The following is a 9,657-nucleotide window of genomic DNA, read 5'->3' as shown; positions in this document are numbered from 1 at the left end:
CCCCACCCCAGTTGTCTGTTCTCTGTGTCTATTTGCTGCGTCTTCTTCTTTGTTTGCTTCTGTTGTTGTCAGCGGCACGGGAATCTGTGTTTCTTTTTGTTGTGTCATCTTGTTGTGTCAGCTCTCCGTGTGGGCGGTGCCATTCCTGGGCAGGCTGCACTTTCTTTTGCGCTGGGCGGCTCTCCATACAGGGCGCACTCCTTGCGCATGGGGCTCCCCTACGCGGGGACACCCCTGTGTGGCACGGGCACTCCTTGCGCACATCAGCACTATGCATGGGCTAGCTCCACACGGGTCAAGGAGGCCCGGGGTTTGAACCGCGGACCTCCCATGTGGTAGACGGACGCCCTATCCACTGGGCCAAGTCCACTGCCCCATATGGGATTCTTTGTAGTGGACTGCTGGGAAGTTTTTCCTGAAAAAATTATTCCAGGTGTGTGAATATATAAACACATATACATATATATATATATATATATATATATATATATATATATATATATATATATTTTTTTTTTTCAATCAGGAACAATTCACCCCACCCACAGTTGCAATCACAGGAACACTCTGTGTGCTTGTTGGAGTGGGGACTGCCTGCTCCTGTTCTTTCCTTCCTTTCTAACACGCTGAGAGTGTGTTCAGTCCACTCTCCTCCTTCATGCAGCCGGTAGGAAACAGTGGAATCTGATACCATTTTAGCTCTAGGGACAGACCTTGATTGATCCAAGGCTCTAACTAATCAGATTTATCTTAGAGTCATCTAGTTGGGGAATGGGTATGTTTTAGTATTCTGATAATGAGCCAAGAGAAATGATTTATCAGGGCTTTAGGGGAAAGATCGTGCCCTCTCTCCTGGAGATCCTTCTGGAAACAATTCTCATTCTCCCTCTGACGTGGCTGAGAACCCATGTCACCCAGCGTTTTCCTGGAAGCCTCATACAGTCACAAGAGGAACTGACCTTTGTGTAAAGCAACATTGCGCACAGGCGTGCACCACATTATAAGAACTTTGACTCTTTGTGATGCTGTTGTGCGATTGGATCAGCAAGACCATCACCTCTGGACTTCATGTGACATGAGAAAATTGTCTTCCTTAATGTTTAAGTTTGTTTTAATGGGTATTCTCTTGCTTGCCTAGCATCCTAATTAACCACCCTTGGGTAGATTTTTCTCTGCAAGTACAAAATGCTTCCCTGGCAGGTAACAAAATATAATATCATCCTGCAGTACAAATTAAAACCCTTGCAAAATCCTCCTGAGAGTTCTCTTCAAGTGCTTCCGAGAATGGTTAGAGATTTTCAGAACAGTGACTTCCTCAACATCACACGGCAACTCCTCACACCCCCGAGGGCCTGTGCATATGTGAACGCTAAAGCTTATTGAGCACCAGCTTGGAATCACGACTTGGTGGAAGTGGAGGATTTTGTAGACTGGTGTAGACTGCGAGCCGAGGACAAAGATGACAGAGAAGGGAGAATGAAAATAAGGAAATACGTGAAAATAAAACTCCTCCATATCTTTATTAAGTTTCTGACAAAGCCCTCACTTGATTTAAGATTACAAAATTGAATAACAATGGTCACAATATTAATTCCTGTGCACTTACTCCGTCCTAAGTGCTTTACCAATGTAAGCCCATTTGTTTCAACTGTCTTGGTGTTATTATTCCTTTTTGCAGGTGAACATCCTGGTTAGCAACATGACCAAGGCCTAAGAGAAAGAGGTGGAAAAGGGAGCCACAGAGTACCTCACGCTGTCTGACTTTAATACTTAGCCCAGTAATCACTACAATATATTTCCTTAAAACAACAATATCATTTTGCTCATTCTCCTTTCATTAATTGATACAATGAATATTTACTAAGTGGCAGGCATGGTTCGTGGCTTTGAGGATACAGAAATGAATAAAGTAAGGCTGCTGCTCTTGCTGAGGTTACATTCTAGTAGGGAGAGAGAGCCTCTAAAAATACAATTAAGAACACAAACATATGCAGTTGACATATATAAAATGCTTATTTTATGTAAAATATAATGGCAAAAGGCAAAACTGTTTTTTCCTGTGCTTTCCTTGCAAAAATATTAACATCCAGAGAAGCAAGCTGTACGTCTGCTGTAGCTGGTGCATTTTGGCTGTGGAAGAAAGCCCTGTCATTGTGAGCAAGGCTAAAACCAGGGCTGAAGTCGGTGATTCTTGGTCGGCCCTTGCAATCTTTAATGCTTGCCAGTAGGTGGCATTCATGCCTTATAAACATTAAAGACCCGCGCTTGATTGGCACTTACAGCTTGCAATGAGGCTTAAGTTCTTTGATTTTATAATGCGAGAGCTTCCTCCGCTATCTAATTATCTCTGTTGAATGGGTTGGGCATATGAAAGACTTAATCAGTACAATTTGAAATACAGGTAATGTGGCAGTGTAATTTCCAGTGACAATTTATACAAACTTTTATTTTAAGGTAGTCCTAAAATTGTACCACATTTTGTTGAAGCCTAAGGATTATATTCATTCATGATGAACAATTGACTGAATAATGAAAATAGGTTTATGGAAGTGCAGCATTCTCCTAAATTATATGGTGAGAACACACTTAGAGTTGAGAATCTAATAAAGGTTTTCACAGAGGAAAATGCAATGGAAAAAAATAAAGCCCATCCCTAGAAATTGATATGTCTTTTAATCAAGCTTGCAAAGTTGTCTTGCTAATCTGCATGGAATCTTTGCTTTTTCTTTTTTTTTTTTTTTTTTAAAGATTTATTTATTTTATTTAATTTCCCCCCCTCCGCTGGTTGTCTGTTCTTGGTGTCTGTTTGCTGCGTCTTGTTTCTTTGTCCGCTTCTGTTGTCGTCAGCGGCACAGGAAGTGTGGGCGGCGCCATTCCTGGGCAGGCTGCTCTTTCTTTTCACGCTGGGCGGCTTTCCTCACGGGCGCACTCCTTGCGCGTGGGGCTCCCCCACGCGGGGGACACCCTTGCGTGGCACGGCACTCCTTGCGCGCATCAGCGCTGCGCACGGCCAGCTCCACACGGGTCAAGGAGGCCCGGGGTTTGAACCGCGGACCTCCCATATGGTAGACGGACGCCCTAACCACTGGGCCAAAGTCCGTTTCCCGGAATCTTTGCTTTTATAAAGAAAGACACACATTAAAATATGCTGGACTGCTTGGAGAGAAAGAACAGATATACACATTTTGAGTGCTGATCAATGAACTTTTGCTAATATCCCTCACCATCATCCGAGTCCTTTTCTTTTAAAATTGTACTTAAGTACAATTGCATGAAGAGGTAAATTTGTTGCACTGGGGCATCTTTCTGTCCTTTCAAGTCACACTGCTTTTTGCAGTACCTGACTGAGAGCTGGTGTTTGGTGAAACATGAGATCTACAAGTGATCAGAATCTTAAAGGGTGTACCTGGGTCCAGCTACATTCACCAGTGTTGTTTAAAGTTGCAGCCACTGGGCCCTTCAAATTCTTTCTTTTCACTTGCTAATGAATTTGCTAATTCATTGCCTCATTGCATTTGCTGAGAATGTTATTTGCTTTCTGTCAGAGTTTCCTTCTGAAATGCAAGGCAGTATCTTATTTTAAAAGCCTCAAATCCCTTTTGGTTGCCTTGTTAAGAGCTATCAGTAATTCAGTGTTCACAAAAGAAACCTGCTGGTGGGATGTAGCAACCAATGAATGTAGGACTCAGGTAAATATTTTATTTTTTAATTTTTTTTATTTTTTATTTTTTTTAAAGATTTATTATTTTATTTAATTCCCCCCCCCCCCTCCCCTGGTTGTCTGTTCTTGGTGTCTATTTGCTGCGTCTTGTTTCTTTGTCCGCTTCTGTTGTCGTCAGCATATGGGAGGACTCAGGTAAATTTAAGCTGAAAACCTGAGGGTTCTAGAACTTGCTGTTCTACATCTAATCTGGAAAAAGTTGATATCAAAACATTGTCAGACTTTTGTAAAGGAAAGGCTGACTTCACATGAGTTTCACCTGCTGGCCTAGCATTTTGTTATTAAACTATTCTACAGTTAAAGTAGATTTCCCAAAGAGGTGTGCCTATATTAGTCAGCCAAAGGGGTGCTGATGCAAAATACCAGAAATTGGTTGGTTTTCATAAAGGGTATTTATTTGTCATAGGAGCTTGTAGATACCAGGCCTTAAAGCATAAGTTACTTCCCTCACCAAAGTCTATTTTTAGGGGTTGGAGCACGATGGCTTCTGATGTCTGCGAGGGTTCAGGCTTCCTGGATTCCTTCCTTCCAGGGTCTTGCTTCTCTCTGATTTCAGGGTTCCTCTCTTGCTGGGTTTGCTTCTATTTCCTTTGTAAGCTTACTTCCCAGGGCTCCAGCTTAAGGCTTCAGCATCAAACTCCAGTATCAAAACTCCAACATCAAAAACTCCCAACTTTGTCCTTTGCCATGTGAAGTGGCCCAAGCAAAGCCATAATCATAAATTAATCATGCCCAGGTATAGATCAGATTACAAACATAATCAAATATCTATTTTTGGAACTCATAACCATATCAAACTGCTACAGTGCCTATGCACATGTCCTCTTATTAAGATACGTCATAATAAAATGACAGTTACTGAAATAACTTTTCATTTATGATGTTAAAAATCTTTCCTTTATACTTTTCCTTAGAAGCCTTGGGTGAGTAGCTGGGAGGGTATTAGGAATTCTTCATTCCCCAAAAGGACATTGACTCTCTCTTCCCAAATCCTTTCCAGAACGTTCAGCAACTCATCTATTCAGTGTTCTGTTTTTTTCTTCTTCTTGAGTTGTACTTAATTCATCTGCTCACTATGCTGAATTCTATACAAAATCATGTCCAATGCCTTCCACTTCTATTTTAACAAGTATTAAGGTGAAAAAAACTCCAAAATGTTCCACCCAACATTTAGTTTTCTTTTTCTGAGAAAGCAAAGAAAAAAATGAAGTAACCAATGTACTAGTAGTAACAACCTGCCTCTAGCTGCTGTAAGGTGCAAGATGAACTAAAATTGGTAAAATGATAGATAGAAAAACTAAAAATCTCTTCTTTAATGATACTACTGAAGTTTTTAACCTAATGATACTTGGGTTAGAAAGAGTACATGTGGTCTGTCAATTTGGAATTCTTTGTTTAAGCTAATTCAGTGCTCATCATGGAACTCTGCAAGTACCAGGAACAGATTTCCTCCAGAAAACCTGAGTTAAATGGGTCAGTATGGGAGAGTTTTCAATAGAGAGGAATCTGGGAGATCAAAGGTAAAGCACTTGTGTGATGTGGCATTTCAACAGAGTGACAGCTAAAGACTGTAGTTCCTACTCCCCACCTTTACTAAGTGAATCCTTTTTGAAATGGTATGGTGAGGAAAAAAAATCAACATTGTTTATAACTTGAAAGAAAACCTTTTACAAAACCATAGAAAAGTGGGGACTCAGTGTAGCTTTCTGAAGTGTCTGAGAAAAGGCATCATGGCTCACTGCTTCTAAATTAGATCACAAATTTTCTGGCTGATGGCAGCATCTTAGTGCTCACCCTGAAGGCAAAGTTCTGAACAAATTACATTTTAATATCTTAGGTTCATTTATCCCTGCTGAGATCACAAAGAAGCAAAGAAATACACAGACATGGAAATCCAATAGGCCCAAGGGACTTGGCAGCAAAGCTGTACATGGAAAGAGAGTAACAGTTAAAGGGAAATTAAACCTCTATCTGTTCCCACAGCAGATGATAAACCTTGCTTACCTCATGTCATCAATCTGATGTAGGATACCCTTCTTGGATAAAAAGAGGCATGATGGATTTAAGAACTAAACTTTGCTTATCGAAATGCTCATGTGATTAACTGCTTAAACTCTCACTTTGCTTTCTTAACATAGGGAAAATGTTAATGTTGATGAAAGACTTGATTTAAATGTGCTTCTGAGGACAATAGCAAGAAGAGGCATGATAACATGTGACCAGATTGGGCAAGACTTTGTATGACAGGCTATGGAATTCTGTATTTATTCAATGATACTGAGAATCACTGGAAGGTTTTGAAAGTGAGAATAATTAAGATGACAGAGGCATGTATTATAACTGTGGATGGAGAAAGGGAGTGAGACCATTTTGGATACTATTGCAACGCTTAGGGCAAAAAGAAGCATGAGTCTGAGGTGATTCCCTCTCCAAGGGTGCAAATAGTGCCCGTCTCAGGAAAGTAGCAATTGGAGTTGTATCTGGCGAGCCTGATCAAGGTCTTTAGGAGAGAGGGGATGTTTTTCCTTTGCCTTCCTTTAATACATACCTGAGTTCCTTTTGGATGGACCATGGCCTCTTCTCCTCATCCACACACTGACACTGTCATCTTTCTTGACGTAGGCCAGAGCCATTGGTGTGCAGCAGGTTTCTTTAGTCATCAACTACAACCTTCCCACCAACAGGGAAAACTATATCCCCAGAATTGGTCATAGTGGACGTTTGAACCTAAGGGTATGGCTATTAACATGGTAATAGAAGAAAACAAGAGTGATACCAGTAAAAAGTGGTTCTTTTCTCTTGATGCATCCTTGAAGCCTGTTCCTGAGACACCAGGGCTTCAAAGAGAGAGAGAATTTATTTAGTTGTGCAAGCAAAGGAGGTCAGTTACCTTAGCCCCAAAACTGCTTCCCTGATCTGCAGAAATTCTAATTTTTTATAATCTCAGAGTGTTCATGAATAATTGGACTGGAACTGGACACAGGTTCCTTCATTAATAAACATTTGGGGGTATGAAAAAGCGGGGAGTGGACCCCAAACCCGGGGAGTTACAAAGTTACAATTATTTTCAGAGATCAAGGTTCTGAGATAGGAAAATACAGATCAGCTGTCGGTTACAACCTTTTCTATATAGATACTAAACAGAGGAAGGTGAAGTGTTTACCATTCCAATAGTAAGCATACACAAGGGTGAAGTTAAATCTAGAGTAACCGTAAGCAGGACTGGGACCACTCTAGCCATCTTCAGTAATTTCAGGTATTAACCTTTGCTGTTCTATTAATAGAATATAGAGGAATCTATGTAATGACTTAGTAGTCATAATTATATGTTAATTCTTAACCCTTGGTGACGAGAGGACTCTTGGAAACATTTAGATCTTCTACACCGCCTCCATTGAGGAGATGCCCTTCAGTGTTGCTGACCTCATTCGAGGGGTCCCAGAGAGGGGCCACTCCTAGGGGACTGAGGAGGAGCAGGAGGGGGAAGGGAGCCAAGGGATGGACATCTTGTCATTTTTTTCTTGTTCTTTTTTTTTTCTTCAAATAAATGTCACTTTTCAAGGCAAAAAAAGAAGCATGAACTAGAAGAACAGTAATTAAGGTAGGAATAAAGTTAATAAAATTGATGAAAAGGTGAGCATGCAGGCAGAATTTGAAGACTGGACAAATGCTTGGATGCAGGAACCTAAGAGAGTAAGGAACCACGGTGCTCTAAGGGTTTGAGACTAGATCATTATCAGATTGGTGGTGCTATGATAGACATATGATCCCTTGGCATGGAAACAAATTTTAGAGGACACGAGAAGGTCAATTTTCAATATGGAATGTGAGAGTTTTGTGGGATACCCATACTGAGCTGTCCATGAAGATACTGAAAATGTGAAACAGGAGTAAGTAAACAAGAGCTTGACCTGGAGTTGTTTGAGGAGGGGAGAATTACAGCACAAAAGGCAAATTTTCTTGGAATGTGTATGTTTCATCTTAAACATTCATTTTAATTTTTCATTTTATTCTTTTTTTTTAAAAATATTTATTTATTTATTTTTCTCCCTTCCCCCCCACCCCAATTGTCTGTTCTCTGTGTCTATTTGCTGTGTCTTTCTTCTTTGTCCGCTTCTCTTGTTGTCAGCAGCACAGGAATCTGTGTTTCTTTTTGTTGGGTCATCTTGTTGTGTCAGTTCTCCTTGTGTGCAGCACCATTCCTGGGCAGGCTGCACTTTCTTTTGACCTGGGCAGATCTCCTTCTGGGGCACAGTCCTTGCATGTGGGGCTCCCCTACACAGGGACACACCTGCATGGCAGGGCACTCCTTGTGCACATCAGCACTGCGTATGGGCCAGCTCCACATGGGTCAAGGAGGCCCAGGATTTGAACCACCGACCTCCCGTGTGGTAGATGGATGCCCTAACCACTGGACCAAGACTGCCGCCTCATTTTATTCTTTAATATATATGTGCAGTTTACTTTTTAGAACTGTGTTTAGAAAACATTCTGTAAAACACAAAATTTTTAAGGGTATGAGTTGATGATTTTTATGTTGTTTTCATATAATCAACTAACATCAACAACACTTCTGGATATTATTGCCTGCACATTGCCATGGAATGCAGGGAGTATGCAAATAAACATTTGTAGCAATGGTCACTATTAGAATTAGAAGGGATTTTCAAAGAAGAGAACTGGGATAGGAGGGCAAAGAGTTATGGTAACTCACTGGGGTAAATTTATATTAGGAGTTAGGAGGAGGAAGAAAAGCCCAAGAAGATGATCAGAAAGTTCAGAGATTTGGTGTTACTGGTACCACAGCAGGGGAGAAGGTCAAAGCATGGGTAATCAATGGTCAATTGTTCCAGGGAAGGTATGAAGAAGGAAGAAAGTCTTTAAATCAGGGAAGTGGGGAAGGATTATATGGAAGAGAAATTCCAGTACAGCAAAGATGGAAATCTCATTTTAAGAGCTGAAGAAGGAGAGGAAGGTGTGTTTGGAATGTACAAACTTGCAAGTTTGCAACCTGATGAGAATTAAATAGTTTAAAAAGAAGACAGAAAATCCAAGTTGAAGAGGTGAAGATTTCACTTCTGTGGGGAGTAGGGAGGGAGCAGGACTAGGTGAAAGAAAGGCTAAGTCCTGATGAATTCACAGATGCTAATTAGGTCACTAGATCCTGTTTCTGTCCTTTATTCCCAAGGGAGCTACAAGGAATTGAGTAGTCAAAAGATTCCTTTTTATAAAGGACTTGGGTTAAAAAAAACTCTATTTGCACTTGGTGGGAGATGAATTTTGGGGCATCCTGTCTGCTTGGATGATCTTCTTGCTTGCTGATGAGGAAAGAAGTATTCCAGAAGTTCCCTCTTGCCAATCTGGAGTTAAATTTGAGATGTGCCTAGTGAAATCCAATGACCACCTCTGCCTAGTTTCTATCATCTATCTGGGAATTATTTTGGGCAGTGCAAATATGCTAATTCAATTATGCTGCTTTTGCTGGAAGACGTTCTCTAACATTCTTGGGATAGAAGAGCCACTATGGAGAGCCAGGGTTAGGCAGGTGCTTGACTTTGCTAAAGTGCCAGTATTCCCAGATTTACGTCCAGTTCCTGGAGAAACCTAAAACCTTCTGCCAAGTTTGCTAAATGTGCACAAAACGTTCTTATAGCCATTAGAGACTGGGCATACGTTTCTTTCGCCAATTTGGCCACAGCAAGCAAACACACTTTTTTCCAAGTTGAAGATAATGAGCAGATTTTACCCAGCTCCCTAGAGGGTCTGCTCAGCACGGCTACTTGGTACTCTTGTTTCTCTCATCAAACATCAGTGTTAATAATGACTGATTAGGATGAGTTGGATTTGTTGACAGAATATCTAATGCATCTAATCAACTCCAATTTTTTTTCAAAGTTAATTTTGTAAATGTATTCCAACTAAAACACCATGGGGCG

The 9,657-nt window shown here is 40.8% G+C and overlaps 1 non-coding gene across 1 annotated transcript; it reads left to right on the top strand.

Annotated features, from left to right (window-relative positions):
- The first annotated feature begins 6,131 nt into the window (after window positions 1-6,131).
- On the top strand, window positions 6,132-6,273 carry LOC111762594 (small nucleolar RNA SNORA67). Its single transcript, XR_002795677.2, has one exon. It is a non-coding gene; the product is annotated as a small nucleolar RNA SNORA67 (small nucleolar RNA).
- The last annotated feature ends 3,384 nt before the right edge of the window (window positions 6,274-9,657 follow it).

Source organism: Dasypus novemcinctus, chromosome 4, assembly GCF_030445035.2.
Source record: "Dasypus novemcinctus isolate mDasNov1 chromosome 4, mDasNov1.1.hap2, whole genome shotgun sequence".
In the NCBI taxonomy this organism is placed as follows: Eukaryota; Metazoa; Chordata; class Mammalia; order Cingulata; family Dasypodidae; genus Dasypus; species Dasypus novemcinctus.
Note: the sequence above shows the minus strand (reverse complement) of the source record. Positions and strands in the feature narration are given on the sequence as shown.